The sequence below is a fragment of the Rhopalosiphum padi genome, chromosome 2 (assembly GCF_020882245.1).
Source record: "Rhopalosiphum padi isolate XX-2018 chromosome 2, ASM2088224v1, whole genome shotgun sequence".
In the NCBI taxonomy this organism is placed as follows: Eukaryota; Metazoa; Arthropoda; class Insecta; order Hemiptera; family Aphididae; genus Rhopalosiphum; species Rhopalosiphum padi.
In genome coordinates, this window is record NC_083598.1 from 20,718,999 (window position 1) to 20,739,100 (window position 20,102).

A 20,102-nucleotide genomic window follows, 5' to 3' on the forward strand; every position below is an offset into this window, starting at 1 on the left:
GCAGGTTATGCAATGTAATAAATTGGACCCCCTATAGCAATTGTGTTTAACCCTCCCCCGCCTATTTACTGTAAACCTGCTGAATATGTAGATAATAAAACCCGACGAGATTAAGTTTAAAGATGTATGCCAAGTATATTTAATTTGTTATAAGTTATAACTTTATAAGCGTTTATTTTATATTATTCCCTTCAAAGTTTTTTTTTGGGGGGAGGTTACATAGATAGATATTCGATACGTTCCCGTCACTCGTAAGACATAATGTCAATTGCAAAAGCACTTTAAATACCCAAATATATGTAAGGTTAAAGTGACCGTGTTCATTACACTGTTCAAGACGATTAACGTCAAACACATTAATATCGTTTGTTTAACTTTAATAAACTGTGTAAGATAATTATAGAACTAAAAGAATTCAAATTTTTATTTCTAGAAAAAAGTGGGTTCAAATCCACCGCATTACCTGTACAGTGCTAATTAAAAACAAAAAGTTTTTTTACCTTGTATATTTTTTTTATTTTTTATCAAGTATTGCTAGTAATATTACTATTATCATCAACCAGATTAGTTTATTTAGACAAAATAGCATACAAATATATCACTATCGTCTATCAAAACAACGTAAAGAGAGAAATGAATCGAGATCTAGATAATATATAAAACAATAAGATAAGCTAATTTTATTCTATCAGATTTTTTTATTATTATTAACCAGATATAATATAGTTATCAACACCAAATTTTTGTAAACTGCGATAATTCAATAGTAAATACAGAAAGAATGTTTGAAAAAAAAAATAATTATTGTTGTTGATTATATTATAATGAAAACGAACGGAATTTGAAATCAATTAAAATAGTTTGATTATTATCATTCCCTTGTAAAAGATAGGTCAGGGCCACTTAAATTAGCAGTTTTCAACTTTCCCGCGAATATTGCTATTATTATTATTATTATTATTATATTGTTAAAATATATAGGCATTCACTATACCGTCTATACCTACTTCGTGTATTAGATTTTTTTTGATTTTTTTTTTTTAGTACAAGAATTTTGTATAGACTAAAAAATGCGGATTTGACGCCCCAGTGATGTGTGCGAAAATAACTGAATCGTGAAAATTTGCATAAACAAATGTGTATATATATATATATATATATATAGATTATATATGTACAATGGTCATTGTGTGTTTCCTCTTTTAACATATGGCGGAGAGGGAGTCTTCCGAACCCTCCAGAGAATATACTATTCACAATTTGTTGCCAAACACCGGTGTGACCGTTTCGACTTTAATACTACCTACGACAATAATTCTACTATAACCACAATGTACTATATAGTAATGCTACTATATTAAATGTAACGTATATACGAAGGCGAGTGGCGGAGATGAGATGAACTTTTTATATCAGTACCAAATTTATTTAACCAACATCCAGCGCCCAACGATCATATTACCATACTTCGACCCATCTACTACAACTCACCCCTACTTCATTTAATGTTTAAACGTTGCCATAAACTCCGGTTATTGAGTACAACAAACAAAACAAAAAACTCGGAGGCGGTCGTCTCTCGAATACTCCCTTCGACACGCCTGCACCATATAATACATTATGAGTAGGTATACGTCATATTTTATATAATCGACGCGTAAATAAGAGTAAAAGAAAATGTGGCCTGAAGTTGGACACTACGACGGAAGACGATGATCGCTTATCGACAATGATTTGTGATGATTATAATGTGTATTTATATGATGTCAATTTTGGATGAAAATCAATAAGCTAGGACTCATAATATACATTAAATAAAATACCTATTAATAATGAAACGGCAAATTCATAAACTTACTTAAATATTTCTACATGGAATCATTGGGTTATTTTCGAAAAAAAGGTAGACAAGTGAGTATTAGGAGATTATGTGTCAAGTGAGTCACAAAAATGGGTGTGATAATTTTTAATTAAATTATATCAATTAATATGAAAAACAAACCTGAGTTATAGGAAAATTCATAGCAATTTAATATAATATGTACTAATTCTAAGTTCTATGAATAATGTTTTTAAATTATATAACAAAATAATTAACAACGTTATATAATATCGCTTAAATAAGTAATTTAGTCTAAATTCTAACTTAAAATGTCTATAAAAAAATAATAATCTGTGTATATTTTTTAGAATTAATGGTTTCATTATAAATTAATTATGTGAAATCTTGTATTGCATTTTCAAGAATTTTGACCCAGTGAATAATTTTACAATTATAATTTTATTTTACATTTATAAAAAAAATTATAATAATCTATATTCGTTTTAAAATTAAAAAAATATCCAATGTCATAGAAATTTGAACTTCAAATGTTTATAATAAATTAATATGGCACTCCAGAATTTTTTTTCTATGATATTACAAACTTATAAAGAACTTTGTTTTCAATTTTCAAATCTTGAGTATAAACAAATTACTTTTTTGTATATTTCTGACTAATATAGCTTGTGTTTTTGAAGATTTTCACTAATTTTCAATAATTTTGTCAACATGTTTATAAAATTTTGAATATGTATTATCAATATTTTTATTTTTTTGTAAGAACAATTTTTGTTTATTAATTTTTAAGTTTTTTTCTTAAAAATATAATCTTTTCATGGATAAATTAAAAGTTTAAAATGTCTACAAAGAGTACAAAAATAAGAAAAAACTTTTTGAAAATTATTTCGGATCTGGAAAATGCTAGTACAAAATATTTTTTAGAAAATCAAAGTCTACAATTATTAATTTTTGAATTTTAACAAATAAAAACCAAAATTGATGTACCAGAAAAATTGTATTTTTAATCTAGCTAGATCAATCAAATGTTTTAACAGGAACCAATCTCAATTTTTAAGATTGAAGAATTCTTCTGTATCAAAGATATGACAGATAAAGAAAAATATACATTATTGAAAAACTAATACATTTATTCTGCTCAGAATTTTAAAGAAACATATATATACTGTATACACTGAACTATTTACTAACCTAACCTGTTGTTAAATTTATTTTTGAACTTTCAGATCATAGAAGTAATTTAAATGATAAAAGCAATCCTTCTGTAATGTATTGGTAATAAATAATAACTATAATTTGTTAAAAAGTGCTTACAACTAGAGTAATGGTTGATTTTCTCAATATAAGTTTTCTGCGATGAAAAAACTAGCGATACGACGGCCGATTTTTTGAATACAATTAAGTAAGGCAGTCTTCACTAAATTCCATTTTTATTTTCCTTATTCATATTTGTGTTTTGTGTGCTACATAACTGCATTGCATACAACTAATAGCAATAAATTATATTATAAGTGATTGACTATTACCAATTTGTTATCAGCTGTAAAGTAAATACAATACAATGTTATAATTAAAATACGTGTAATTCGTGTAACGTCATATAATTTACTTGTTACATTTCTTATATAGGTGTACAGTCCCAAGTTATGGCCACTAATAAATAATAACGATAATACAATATTATTATAATGGAAATAATTTATAAAAAAACATTTTATTTTAATAACAACTTGATGTTTCGAAATACAGTATCATGTCTTATGTAGTGATTTGTTTATGGTATAATTGGAAAATAAGCCATCAAACTTTATTGAATGATAACGCTAGAAAAATCAGCATCAGTATGATACTTCGTAATTATTTATTTCATTTATCATTAAATTAAACTGTCTTTATAGTCTGAATAGTTTGATGTGTTGTTTCAAAAATAATTATTCCGTACGACTAGCCTAAGATTTTGTTATGCATTTAGTATATTAAAAATACTACCATACTATATAAATAAAGCATTTATAGAATTTACTGTTACTATTAATAAATTATTATTGAACTTGCTAAACGTCATTAGATTCTAAACTTATGTTAACTATTTATGCATTTTTTCATTTCTGAGTGAATAATTTTGTGCTTTTATAAAAATCTTCTAAATGTATGTATAGAACTTTTTAGATAGGAATTTAAAATATTAGAATATAAAATTCCCATTAGGAAAAATTAATAAAATGCAATATAAGAACATAATATAACTAACATTCAAATATTCAATATTAATTTATGTTATCCGTATACATTATAAAATAACTAAATATATTTAAACAAAAAAAAAAATATCTACTATTAAATAGTATTTTAATAAATATAATTTAATAACACTTATATATTATTATGTTGATTTATGTTATTGCAATAAACTAATAGCGTTGTCTACAATTTATTTTTAATATTTGATTTATGTAATATAATTATACATTTTTAAACAATGAAAAATTAAAAAAAAAACTTATTTGACATTTCATCGAAATCACAAAATCTAATACTTCTCAGTAATAATTTAACTGATATATTTCAAACTTCTCTAACACTATGTAAATACAGATTTACTTAATAGTTTTACTCTTACTTCAGTAACACATACAATTTAGTGGGTGTATAGGTGGTTAGATGCTATTACGTGATAAATATTTTTTTAGAATTATTAATCGTATAATAAATCATTTTAGTATAAAATATTTTTAAAAACTGTAATGACTATGATCAGTAATTTTATAATAAACTAGGTAGTCTGTGAAAAATTAGATGACCATGGATTTATCTCTTCTTAAATTCCATTAAATTTAAACTATACATATTTTTAATACATTAATTTGGATGGTTTTGTCCAAATTTAAACATAGATTTAAAATTATATCCAATTAAAATAACTTTTTTATTTTTTTAACCAATGGCAACCTTTATAGAAACAAAACAATATTCGCTTTTCGTGAGCTAACAGATCCTTATTATATAAGCCTTTTTTTAAAATGCAATTGGTTCAGTGTGAATATCCTCAAAAATATGATTATTGATTATTAATCATTAATTACTTATATACCAAATTTCAGAACAACGAGTACGATAAACTTTGCTATATATCGCAACACACATACATTTTGCCTTTTATCAATATAGATAATTTTTAAATTTAATAAAAAAATCAAAATACCTATAAATAGCACAAAATGAGCAAAAATATTTTGAAAATTATTTCAGGTTAGGTTATATTGCTGATATGAATATTCAGTGAGAATTTAAAGTCTACAATTAGTTATTCATTTTTGAGTAAGATACAAAAAAACGATCTTATAGATTACATCGTTTTACGTAGAAATTTCTTTAACGCATAAAAATTGTATTATTGCATTTCCCAATTATATTTAAGAGCATGTAAATCCTTAGAAATATCCTCAGCAACACATATATTTTTTAGAATAGCCGCCATTGGTTTAATTTGTTTAAATTAATGTCTTGTGTATATTCTGAAATTTGGACCAAATACATCATAGTATACCTAATAGTGTTCCAAATTTTATAATTTGGAAATATTTTAGTCTCTGTACTCTTTAGCGTTATTCAGTTCTATAACTAATTTACAGCTATATTTTAAGCTTTTAAACGTTTTATTATATTATGCATTGTTGTTGGTTCATATTATTGTTTGTTAACTGATGAAATAATTTGAACAAGCTCATGTTCTTTTTATTTTAGAAATAGTAGTAATCTGACAGTTGAACGAAACGTTTGTGTATAATATGTGTTATCCGATACATAAATTACGTAATGTGGGCACTTATAATAAAAATATTTGGTTTCAGTAAAACAATAATTGTGTATCATTATTTTTCAAGTTCATAAAACATTGCTGTGGTTAATATACTTTAAAATTATACGCACAATTGAATTTCATATTTAATACATTTGGTTAGATTAGATAGGTACATAAGAAATTAATCTAATTTTTATATCACCGTTCAATTAATTGGAATAATATCTAGATTACTTATTATTAAGACCTTTTTAAATTTTTAAATTACAAAATATACAATATTTACTCAAAAACATGTAATTATAAATAATAAACAAGCTAAGTGATTACTTTTCACCCATTTAAAAAGGTATTTATTTTCAAATTTATATAAAACTATAGAACCAAAATATTTAAAACCCACTTGAATGTAATATTAATATAAACAAATAGTCTAAATCATTTTCTAAATGTTATTATTTATAATCTTGTCAATGAATCGTTGTCCATTATAAAACCATCATATTGGAACTTAGAAGTACAAAATGTGAAAATCAACTATTGTTTTAATGACCTCAAATAACTGCGGTCTGTGTTATTCTTCAATAAAAATTAAATGTAAAAATTACTACTAAACAACCAATGTATATATTTATTGCAAATTATTTTTCAAAAATTTTACTTCAAGTGCCACAATGTTTATCGATAATTACAAGTAACATTAAATTATATTATTCTTATAGACTCTTCAACTCTTGGTAAGTAAATAAGCCAGTATTCAATAAAATAAAAAGTTATTATTAAGTTATTTAGTATTGTATTTACTATTTAGTACCTTTTTCTTTGAAATTCAACATTTAATAAATAATAAAAACACATTATTAATTATAACTAAATCTATAAAATAATAACTAAATAAGCTAAAATTTGAAATAAATTTTTTTTAAATTAACTTATAACCTATTTTTGACTTTCTACGTTTTTATAAATAAAATTAACTTGTAACACTCGCTTTTGTGATAATTTTAATCGAAAGTTTTAAGAAATTGAAATTTTTTTGGCTAATTGTAATTTTAAATATTTATAAATAAACTATCAATGTTCATTGATTATTCATTTAGCATATTATTATAATAATTTATATTTTGTAATCCATGTAAATAACAAGTTACTAATATTAACTTTTTTATATTCAAAAACATTCATGAATAAACTAAAATTATGGAAATCTAAAATATTATATTTTCTAAAATGTTCATAACTTACTTTAAAATTAAAATATAAATAAACAACAATAACTCGGATATGTTCGAGATCATATTCTTACTTTTAAATTTGATAATAAGTCAATTCAATTTAATAACTTATTATCAAATTTGACTTATACTAAACAAATCAAAATTGGTTTAACTTAAAGTAAATTTGTCAAATTATATTTTGTAAGATGGAGAAAACATATATGTAGGTAAAAGTATCAGGCGTTCTCTTAAGATAATTCAAATTATAAAGATTAATACTTAAATTAAAAAAAAAAATGAAACTAAAATTGATATACTTTAATATTTTATACGATACTTACACACATCGTTTGATTTATTTAGATAACCTTACAGGTAATAAAGAGAAAATTACCAAAAAAACATTTTTAATGTTTAATGAATAAAAATTGATACGCATTATTTGTAGACGCAGAGATAGTAGATCACTGCTTTCCCCTTAATAATTTTATAACAAAATATATCCCTGACAATTAAGTAATTAATTAAGTTATTTTTTTTAATTCAACAAAAAATGTATTATTTTTTCTTTCTAGTAAATATATTATATTTTCAATTTAATCTAACAATAATTGCTTCGTTATCATACATGTTATGATGAAAGCATTTTAATATGAATTGTAACAATGTTATAACTTTATAAATAATCGTTATAATCGATGATTGAAAATTTATAATTCATATAATATCCTCTTAATATAAATCATTAGTCATTATTATTACAGTCCATTGGTTTATTTAATATTAGTTTTTGGACTCTTTTATCTGTCCGTTGTACATGAACATTATAATATTATTAATGATTATAATAATGTGATGTACAGGTTCTTATTTGAGTGTATTTTATGCAAAAATCTTAATATTATTATATCAAATTCAGTATTCAGTTATAAGTAATAGCCAGTAAGTCTAAATAAGTATAGCATCATATTTTATTAAATTATAATAGAATAATATCGCGGTTATTGGCTTATTGCCTTATTGGTTACCAAAATCGTTGTTAATTTCCCATAAAATCACCTAAAAAACTCTTATAACAATAAAAATAACTTAAGGTATGTCTATAAATAAAAAATACTTAATAAATTTATGGTTAAGACATTGTGATGTTCAAAAAGAAATATGTTTTTTTAATTATCCTTTTATTATTATTCGTTAATTGTAATTATTATTAGTTTATAACATACCATTTTTCAACTCACAAACGTTATACACAGTGATTGGCAGAATACGAAACGGATAATATAAGAATTGTTTTTTTACTTCGCGTCAATAATATACACACCACACATTTCGTAAAACATGCACGCCACATCAATTGAAATTATACTTATGATGAACGAGAACATCATAGTTCGTTTGATCGAAACGTAATGTACTTTATATCATATTTTCAAAACACAATGTACGTACATAGATACACACACGATACATAAGACACGTGAGGAGGGGCATCTTTAAGTAGGGGAAAGAAGAAAAAAAATTGTATAAAAATTTTTTTGAACTATTGTTCTTCACTGTATCAATGTTGGAACATTACAAAAATACAAGCCGTAAGACTTACCATAGTACGTGACGTTCGGACACATGTTTCAACTGTCGCGATTTATTGCATGCACATTTGTCAATCTGCACGTGATAGTTCATTGAATGGGTACGAATAAGTTAAAATACATATTATATGGAACTGAATAACGAAAAATGTATATAAAGGACACCCTAATAATAGATAATAATAATTCTAAAGGTTTTTGTGATAATAATAATTATTGAATAAAAATAAAGTAATTGATTTTACAGAAAATATTGGACTATAGAAGTCAATAGACTAATAATATAAAAATTCATGATAAAAAAAATACCCAATTTGTAGACTACAAAGAAGTCTGGCTTTTTAATAAATGTAGACAAATTTAATTGTGAAAGTTGTATAATTTATTCAACACCATCATATTGATTGGTTCAAGGTCTACTATAAACTATAATTGATTAAGTATTTTAGTCTATAAAACTATACTACACAATTAAACTTGGAAATTTAATTTAAATTAAGTACATATATATATTATATACTTATAAAATAAATAAAATTATACACCTTAGTGACCTAGCTATGATACAATAGATATTCAAAATACAATAAGAAAATCAAATTCATAACACTCTATAATCTATATAGTCTAATACATTGGCGGAACTTGAAATTCATTGTGGTTATTTTTGGTGTAGGGGGGGAAGTTATAGTGTGGTAGAAGGTGACGCCCTTTGCTACCCCTCAAATAATTTACCAATAATAAATATAAACATATTAATAACACCAATTAGAGGTTCTCGAAATTGTGAAGAATAGTAAAACTTAGTTAAATACCTAGTAAAAAAAACCTAATATATTTATTTCTTTTAAATACTTAGTTTCTTTTAGTTAATTAAAAAAATAACTAAGACGTTAAATGTAAAATATGTTTTTACAAATCTATAAACGTGGTTAAGATTACAAATTAAATTATAATTTTTATTTATTCACGTTATAAACGATGAATTTGAGCTAAAGTAAACAAATAAGTATTTCTTGATTCAATAATATAGTAAACACAAACGTATAACTACCTAAATGATTACAGACTATGATTAGAAATAATAATATAATAGATTAATACAAAATGATTAGTTATTTAAAATATTTAAGTTTCATAATAATCACTAATAATAACCAATAAGTAATGTATATTATACTGTCTATACTATGTATAATGTAAGTGAATAATAATTAAAAATAAACGAATTAACTGAGTTAATATTTTTTTCTATATTAACTATAGATTTTTAAAGTTATATTAAGTTATAACTAAATGTAGCTATGAATTTTGACTTAACTAACTCAAATAAATTTATAATCCTTCATAAATATTTCAATGGTTAAACTAGTAATTGCTTAAAACGCACATAAACAAATAATGTTCAAGCACAATGATTTTAAAAAATGTATGTTATTCACAATGACTGCCCTTGTCACACCCGCCCATCCTCGTCCGTCACTGACACACCTTAAAATCCGTCATCAAATTCAAAGTACATAATATGTAAAAATGTCTTATAATAATTAGCTAATTTATTATTTTAATAATACATATATACAAAATAAATTTAATAAAACGTACAATTATACATTTATTAACAGAAAATAATTATTTTCAGCTAATAGCAATTTACCCATCGAAAATGCATACTTATAGCATGTGATTACTTATTAGTGTTATTGCAAGTAAAATATAAACTTCACCTAAAGTATTGTGCAACTAAATAATTACTAAAATTTGATTTTTTAATAAATGTAATTTATGACAACAATAAATATATATAATTTGTAGTACTTATTACAAGACAATAATATCATAATGCCTGACCTTACCCAATCATTGTAGTTTACCAAGAATAACGTTCTCCACAATTCGAAGTAACGTATCATGATTCCAATAATATATTTGATTAGGTAAAGTAGGTTAACTAAAATAATATATTTTTAATTTTTTTTTATAATTATTATGATGAAATACAATTCAATAATATGGTCAATATGAATTATGAACCATTATTCGTTAAAATGTGATATCAATATTATCTAAGGTCAAGATATTTACAAAACAAATTATTCAATAACTATAATAACTGTTAAAAATAAATTTTTTGTTGAAAATAAATAAATAAACAGTTTTTAAATTTAATTACTTTAAATATTTCAATAACATTGACATTCAATAGCTAGGTATCCATATTAAAATAGACATGCACTCAAATGTTAGTCTATTTATTGTATAATTATATTTAAATACATATTAAATTAGTAGGTATTGCATACAATATTTTACAATTTACAACAAAAAACCAGAAAATAGCGAAAACAACTAAACTCAAACATTTTTTTAGCATGCGATAAAAACCAATTTAAAAATAGAACAAAATACATCTCTTTACTCAAATATCCACAATTTTTATTTTAAATGATTTCTATAATAAATATGAATTTATTTTATATTAAAAGTGGAACGATTAATGTAGATATTGATTTTTATATTGATTTTCAACTTCAACATTTTTTATGGTAAAAAAATGGCTCTAATTGTATTTTTGAGGGCATAAAATATAATATCCCAGTCCTTTTTTATAATCGAATAAACAAAAAGTAATATAAAACAGAAATTTTTACGTAAAGCCAATTTTTAACAAAATTAATTCGTAAGTAAATAATTCTGTGAATACTTAATATTTTCTGTAAAAGGCATTATTTTCAAAATATTTTGACTCTTTTAGAGCTATTAATTATAAGCATGAGACATTTTCAATGTTTTTATTTTTTTTATGTATAGATAAATATATTTTTCAATTTCTGTGTCTAAAAGCTTGAAAATTTAACGCAAGGTTCTCATAGTTATTAAAAATAAAAAAGATTTTTTTTATCAGCATTATTCTATGATTTATTCTATAACGATGGTTACTCGTTAACTACTGTATATCAAATCGGTTAACTAATTTTATCCTTTTTTTTTTATATTTAGTGTCATGAAATCATCATAGGTATTATGCTCAAGTTGACAAAAAAATCATTTTTTAATTATGAATTCATTAAAAAAAAAAAAAACGATAAAAGATTAATAATAATAAGATATTTATTTCATTTATGAAAAAATTACGATCATGTTAATTGATAAAAAGAATTTACATTTAAATGTGTATTACAGTAGTTAGATAATATAAATAATTTGCAATGTTTACGTCTTTACATATTTGTAACCGTCAGTAACTTTTTTTTTTAATTAACACTGCGATAGTTTCAACTATATACTACATATTTTTTAAACATAACATTAATTAAAAATATCATTTATTTTGTAATCATAGGTATTTCTTGATGCAACATATAGTATATGGACATCGTGAATTGCCTGATAAGCAAAACAATTAATTAAAAGTGGTTGATTTAAGACAAGTGCGTATAGATATATAAAGGGATAATTTTTAATGTACAAGTTTTCAAAAATGAGCACTAATAATGGGATATCTCAATCACAAACATAAAAATAACAATAAAACTAGAATACTACAATTATTTTATTGATTGAAATAGGTAGATACTCATAAAAAATGTATACCTACATATGGCTACATTGAAAAACCATAAACAATAAAAAAAAAAACTCAAGAATTTGCTCTGTAATACGAAGCACATTATAATATTATGGTAGATTTTAACTTTTGAATGAAAATAACCTATTCAATTGCAGTAGGCTGGGTTCTACAGAAATTAATTTGATAAATTTTAATTTTATGATAAATCTTTGTAAAATGATTTTCTAAGCATAATTTATATTATAAATTATATTTATAAAGTTATTGGTACTTTCTGAATTCAATAGGTTGAATTAATTATTACTTAAGACATTGCACTTAAGAATATAATTTAAAAATCAATTCCGACGTACCGGTATATTATAGAATAGTATGAAATTTAAATATATAATAGTAGTATCATTCGTGGACATATTTGTGTATACTAGACAGTAGACACAGTAGTCAGTATTGATGAACAAAATGCATTTTCTGTCAACTGTTTTTTTTAGTTAGTATACGTAGCTCGACGGAAAAAAATTGATATGTATTGATTTTATAACTAATTACTGTCATTCAGTAATGTTTAATAGATGACAATCTCAAGAAAAATCATTATCATCTTAATACTTATTGGAAATTTTTGCTGTATAGTATAGATACGTTTAATTTTTGCCGGGTGTATAGTTGTTAACACGATGCAGAAATAAAATTATAAATACCCCCCTTGGTGTATTGATCGCTAAAAATTAGCTTAAACATTTTGAGATTTTCAATGTGCACAAAAAATGGAAATATAAGTAAAAGGGGAATATTTTAAAGTTTCTATGATTAATATTTTTTTAATTATAACAAAATAATTATCAAGTATCGACTAACTAATTTATTGAGAAAAATTCGTTATACTACGTTTGATTATTCAATGTAATTACGGAATACTTATTTTGCTTTATATCGACCAATTTTGCAATATGGTCTTCTAGTTTGGAAAAGAGTTAAAGATAAGAACATAAACAATTTTACAGTTAAATCATAATAACATACTGAGAATAATTTTAAGTAAAAAATCCTTAGAGGTTTCAACGAAACAAAATTATAAATTGTGCTATGACAGTATACTTATAAGCAGAATTATAAACAAAAAAAAATGAGTATTATTCGTAATAAAAAATACAATAAATTTAAAAACAATATATTAGTTTCTACTCACAAATAGAGCATAGATTTACTAATAAAATATACAAAAACATCTTTTGGGTAATATTTTGTTGATTATCTAGGTCCAACTTATTTTAACCAAATGCTTACTATGTAAAAAAAAAAATATTCATTCTGATTTAATTAATGAGAAAAAAATGGTTTATAAATGGTTGTATTCAAATTTATAATGTAATATTATAACTAGAAAAGTATTTAAATTAATATAATTTAGTCTTCTGTATATTAATTTATATTATAATTATAGTTATTTATCTAATATATTTTATTATTGATTTTAATTGTCTTGTCTTCTATGTTTGTCATACTATACTATGTATATGTCCGTTTTCAGAAAAACTTGAGCTGTTTACTTATTACATTATAATATAGTTTGTTTATCATTTTATAAAAAAATAAATCTCTATTCCATTACATGCTATAGCTTATATAGCTTAAAGGAGTAGATTTATTTTATTTTATTATATACGTCATGTGCGTGTGTATATTAAATAATTTATTTTGAATCCTAAAATATTATTTAAAAAAATTGTGTCCATATATTTTCGATATTTTTTAATTTTTTAATATACTATTGAACAACTTATGAGGAACCTTTTATTAAATGTTTAAGGCTTTTAACCTAGAAATAAACATTTTATCAACATGAAAGTTTAAATTTAATATGTCTATAAATATCTCAAAAGATTTTGTAAAAATTGAAAATGTCCAGAAAATACTAATCTTAATATTTAATGAAAATAATAAGCCAATACTATATTATTCCTTAAAATGAATCACGTATATATATATATACAAATAACACATTTACAATATCTTAATATTATAGGTGATAAAAAACATAAAAAATAGCTTTTGAGAAAATTTAATATCACTCCAAAATGTAATTTGGTAAACCTACTTAATACTTGAATTAGTATAGTAATGTGCGTTCATGTGAGTATTAAATGTACTATCTCGGTAGTTTTTAAGGTGATCATTATAGGAATAATTTTGAGCATTATTAATATATTTTTATGTACCTATTTTTTGCAGTTTATTGTTTTATTATAGTTTCATTATGAGTGTTGTGCAATGTCAAATTATTCTGCATAATATAACTAAAATAATTTATAATCATTATAGCAAAGCGAACTCTGCAAGAATTGTAATAAACACATTTATATTGACAAGTGAGAAACTATGAACTATAGTCATACTTTCAGAAATCTCGTAAATTACACGGTAGTTTGAAAACGTATACAAAACAATATTATTTATGGACTTTTTCTAATGTCCTATTGCAGTTGTCTCATGTCCTTGTCGGATCTGGTACGTGAGTGTTCGCCAAACATTGCTTATTAGTGCATTTTTCCCAAGAAGTGTAGCATTTAAAACACGCGAAATCTTTTTGAAATTTGGAAACCCGAAACCCATACATCTGCCCATTAACCGTGACCAGATGTGTTCTAACACGTAACCCCACCAACAAATTTAATAATGCTCATAAGGCACGATGGTCATTATCCTCTTGAAATATTATTCATTTTTATTTTTTCTCATAATGGCTATCAAATACAATCGGTTATGTTTTATAATATAACATTATAAACAGTAAGTACATATATATTATATTATAAATACTTATGATTTTTCATCTTTATATTTACTTCAGTGAATTCATTACCTATTTACCTTATATATTTATATACCGCACGTACAATAATAATATAATAAATAGTGTTGAATTTTTCAATATTATATTAAATTTACTTTTTAAACATTAATCAAAGTATTTATTAATGTAACTATGTATGTCAAAAATAGTTAATCAAATCCTGTAACACTTTAATTGAACACGACGCATGCTATATCTAATAAATAATAATACATGCGAAACTTGTAATTTGAACCATTGAACCCACCTACTGACTACTATTCCATTAATATTGTTATATTATATTATTAATTTTAAATTAATTCATGTTTATTTAAATTATATCTTATTCTATTACGAATCTAGATGTACGACAAGATGTACTCAATAAACTATAAGTGTATAATTTAAGAGTAATATACTTTGTTCCATATTACAATAAAACAATTTACCCCTTCCTCCGACCGCCTTCTTTCTTGCTATGCCTGTCGTTATATTTTTTGCACGTACTTACCAATTTGGCTAGTCGTTGACCTCGACCACGCGAAATTAATTCACACAGTTCTTTAATACCACCTATCCCCATGGCATATACCATTGAAGAGGTCAAAACTCGAAGTTGCCAGCTCCCCCATATTTATTTTTAGTTTTGCTAGACGAAAAATAATCATTAAGAATAATATAACTGGGAAATACAGTCTTTGAACAAGCACCTAACCAAGAACAACTCATTATATTTAAATTATTCAGAGTTGGGATAGGACAACTTTACTGTTTTACCGTGTAGGAAGCTATGGGTATGATTGTATAAATAACGATAACATAAAAAGACCATCATCAGTTTTTTAATTCCTACAACATTTAAACAATATTGTATATTATAAGGTTAAATTATCATAAGTTTATGTATAATACAATAATATAATAGTAGCCATAGTTTTGACAAGAAATTAAATAGAATCAACCGGAAATGGAAGTATTGTTAATGAGAACCAGACATCTTACTCAAGACATTAAAGAAAATGCATTGACTTTACGAGAAAAAAATTGCATCTGTTTCAGAATAATAATGAACACACCGAGTTACAATGAATGAACGAGAGTTATATGGGTCTTATATTGAATGTGTAACTATTAAATGTTATAGTTCCATTTAATTTTATAGACACACATATACATATCAAACTTGTCGAAAAACTTAGCATCTTTCAAATTCATCATTATTAACTATTTTTTATTATCAATATTACACAATAAAAAATGTTCATATTAACGTCTAAACCTATGTAAAAACAATACTTGTGAGTAATATTATGTGACAACTACATATACCTAATAAACCGATTATATAATATAATAATATTGTACATAAAAACAATAATGTTTTTATAAATATTCATGGACGCTTATGTATTAAAATATGTACTTTATTATGTATATCTTACGTTTTACTTTCCGGTATTTAATGTAAAAACAATATTATACAGTCGTGTGTTCAAATTTTCTTATAAAAGTTTGGTAAATACATCATATTACATTAGAATTTTCTATTAAAAAATCTACCATTCACATATTATTATCATAGAATTACCGTTAATATACGAAACGAAATAAAACGAGAGCAATGACCTCGTTTCAGGATCTTTGTTTAATTTGCATAACATATGTTAATCAAACATTATTTTAATGTTCTTCAGCGATTATTCAATATACGTATAGCAAATTAAATTAAAACATGTTTGATTTTTTTTTTAAATAATAACGCAATACCTACGTTTGTACCATTGAGCCGAAGAACACACACACAAATCCAAAACGAAAAATGTTCAATTTTAGGTATCTGTTATGTATTATGAAAATAAAACGTATTACCAATTGAAAATTATATATAATCGTGTTTTAATTAAACATAAGAACACATGATCGTTAGATATTAATCAATCTTCAAATAATATTAAAACATTACATAATATTTTATAATGATTATTAATACATGATAGTATGAACATATTATCATCTCTCTTTTTTATTATGTTAAACAATTAAGTATAATGTACAACTTCAACCAGTGAAAAAATATTACTTTCTTTCGCTAAACTTGCATAAGTTCGATCAATTATCACTAGATAACTTATATAAATTCCTGTTCCGAGTGTTAATAAAATAATATTTTAAAGATGTATTAACTATAGGTACAATATTATAATATTAAACTCTTAAAAATGCCTAATAAATCGTTTTTTAGTATAATATTTAAAATAATTTATTTCATAATAATTTCAAAATAATAAATTATAAATTAAGTTAAAATTAAAATTAATATAATATTGAAGTGTACCTTTAACATAATATCTATTTCAGTATTTCACTGTTTTTAAGCAAACAAAATATTAGTTAAAAAAATAAATAATTACATTATTTGTTATGAATTTATGATTAATAATTAAATATAACAAATACCTATATGAAAACACTATCATGTAAATAATACGTGTAATTACAAACTTGTCAAAAATAATAAATAAGTGAAAAAATAAGTAAGTATATAATTAAAAATTAAAAATTAAATTAATACAAATTACTTATTTTATAATCAAAAAAACTGCTTAACGGAAATTATCTGAAAATATCTGAAGTTAAGCTTCTTTTTATTACTATTAGGAATCATAAAATGAATATAACTTGCATAATAACAACCTAAAAATAAATGCTTACAAACAAGCTTAAGATTTATACGTAGGTACTCTCTGATTATTCTTATATATATATAGCTTTGATTTACTATCATTTACCACATTCTAATAAAAAAAATGTTTAAAGTTTTTATTAATTTACAATAATGTATTTAATTTTTAAATATTTTCCGCGAAAATTCAGTTTTAATAAAATAATACTTTATCTTTATACAACATTATATGGTATTATATTATTATCTCATATTATCGTGTTAAACCTGTAACCACGCGGTATAACGTAAAGAGAACCCTATCACGCTATCCCATCCCAGTTCAACTTGATGTGTAAAAACATTGTCTTGTATCCCTATAGGCAAAGCCTGCAGAATAATACAAGGGTAATTTCTTTTGAAATCCATATTACACAACCCCTAAACAAAAAAAAAAAAAAAAATATGACGGTTAAACTAATGACTACTGTGTTGTGATAGCGAAATACCGTTTTATCGAAATGATTGTTCGCCCTAGGATTACCTACTTATTTTTTATTTAATTCGATGGCACACGACAACATATATTGCAGGACTATTTTTTACATTACACTATCAGACCAGTAGCATTTTTGGATCTTTTCTTTCCTTTTATTATTTTTTTTTTTTTTTATCCTTCACCTGGTTTTTTTCCATTTTGGCAGTTCATCAAAATATCATCGCTACAATGATGAAACTTGAACGGTATTATTGTTATTATATTGTGTTAGATATATATCTACGTCCGGATTTTATTTTTACCTCTCACTCTTTCACTCTCTCTCTCTACCTACAAGCATTATCAAAAGAAAAACATCTGGTACACGTTGCATTGTTGTGAATTTTTGCACTACCTGCAGATCACGTACGTTAGCTTAAAACTCGCGAGCGAACGTGCCCCTCACGGATAACGTCGCTGGTGGCCCCCTGTATCCCTCGGTAATAGTTAAAGAGGGGGGACGATCATAGGTTGGATACGGTTAGAGTCAGTCCAGCCGTTTTGACCTTTTGTAATAGATTTACAAATACTCGAAATTCAACCAAGCCCAAGTACTCAAAATATACGGCTTACCTAATCGAGGATTCTTATTAGTTATTTTTTTTATTATTATATTATTATTTTTTTTTTTGGTTGCGAGGGTTTTTGAAAAACAAAATTGAGGATGAACCAGTTTTTATGCTACCAACCGTTTGAACAACTGATTTTGTTGTAATATATACGATGCCTACCAACGTTTTAACAAAATATCTTAGAATTATGTTATAAGATGTTATTAATAAATGTAATGGAGAGATAAAAAAAATATTTTTGTCCATAAAAAAAGTTAACTGTCATATTTTGTGTAGTTAGTTAAATTAAAAAGTCTGTACGTACGGTAGATATATATCTTTGTAATAATGATCAAGCGTATTTAACACTTATTCGTAAAACTAAAATTTCTTACTATTATTTTATTTAATATGCCTACAACTTTCTATTAATATAAAATTATTTAAAAGTCTTAAATGTTAAATATCGAATAATTAGTTATTTAGAAAAAATATTTTTAAAAATCAATTAAATATTATTAACTTATTTAAAACATTACAATTATTAAATTACACTTCAATTAATTATTTAATTAATTATTTTTTCTTGTACAATCATAGTTTGTTTTTAAATCGGATTAGAAGCTACACTAAATTAATAAATTTCTGATAATAATAAGAAAACAGTATTAATAAAACTACTACGACAATAAATAATATTAATACTTACAGTTAAATTGCGTTAACGAGGAGGTATCCAGGATTAAACTTGACCACCTGTACGGTATAGGACAAACTGATATATTATAAATTAAACAATTTAACACGGACCCGTGTTGAAATTGCTGAGTTCGGGGGGTTGTACTCGAAGGTGAAACAAAAATCTCTGGTTGGTCGGTCAGTCTGTGGTTACTGTCACTGTCAAAATAAAAACTCCACCGAACGCTCCCACTCTCTTTAAACCCGAACCGATCACCGTCCCTTCCACCGGTGAACAAACTGTGTTTTTTTCACTTATTTACCCTTCGGGATTACAGGTAAAAAAAAAATAAAAACAACAATATATACCTATATAAAAGACATTCTAGTAACAATATGAAAAAAAAAAATAACAACAAAAGTAAGATAGAAGAGAATATAGAAGGAAAAAACCCAACAACTATAGGAGGGGGTACACACACACACCAATCGTCTGACGTATTTAATAATGTACACGTTCCTTGGATATATATTGGATTATTATATACATTCAGGATTTTATCTGTTCGCGTGCCAGTGTGATCGATGGGATAACATAAAAAGTGCGTTAGCGTAGATCATTTTCAAACTGAATACATTTAACATCAATATAATTTTTTTTTTGTGCAAATGTTATTCTTTTTTTTATTCTGCATACGTTTCGCACACAATGACGCACATTTATAGTGAATGTGAGAACCTATAGTAATTTAAATACATATAAAATAAAATCAAAGTAATAGTTATGTGTATACACGATGATACAAATCGACATA

At 24.1% G+C, this 20,102-nt stretch overlaps 1 protein-coding gene across 3 annotated transcripts in view; it reads right to left on the reverse strand.

The window, feature by feature from the left end:
- The window catches only part of LOC132920383 (growth/differentiation factor 8-like), a 38,795-nt gene extending 19,259 nt beyond the window's left edge, over positions 1-19,536 (reverse strand). The window contains exon 1 of one of the 3 annotated variants that reach the window (XM_060982738.1): positions 19,319-19,536. The gene's annotated coding sequence lies outside the window, so the exon portion shown is untranslated. Of the gene's footprint in view, positions 1-8,085; positions 8,280-19,318 lie in introns of those variants that run through there. The other 2 variants (XM_060982736.1, XM_060982740.1) reach the window with 2 other exon arrangements.
- Between the last annotated feature and the right edge of the window lie 566 nt (positions 19,537-20,102).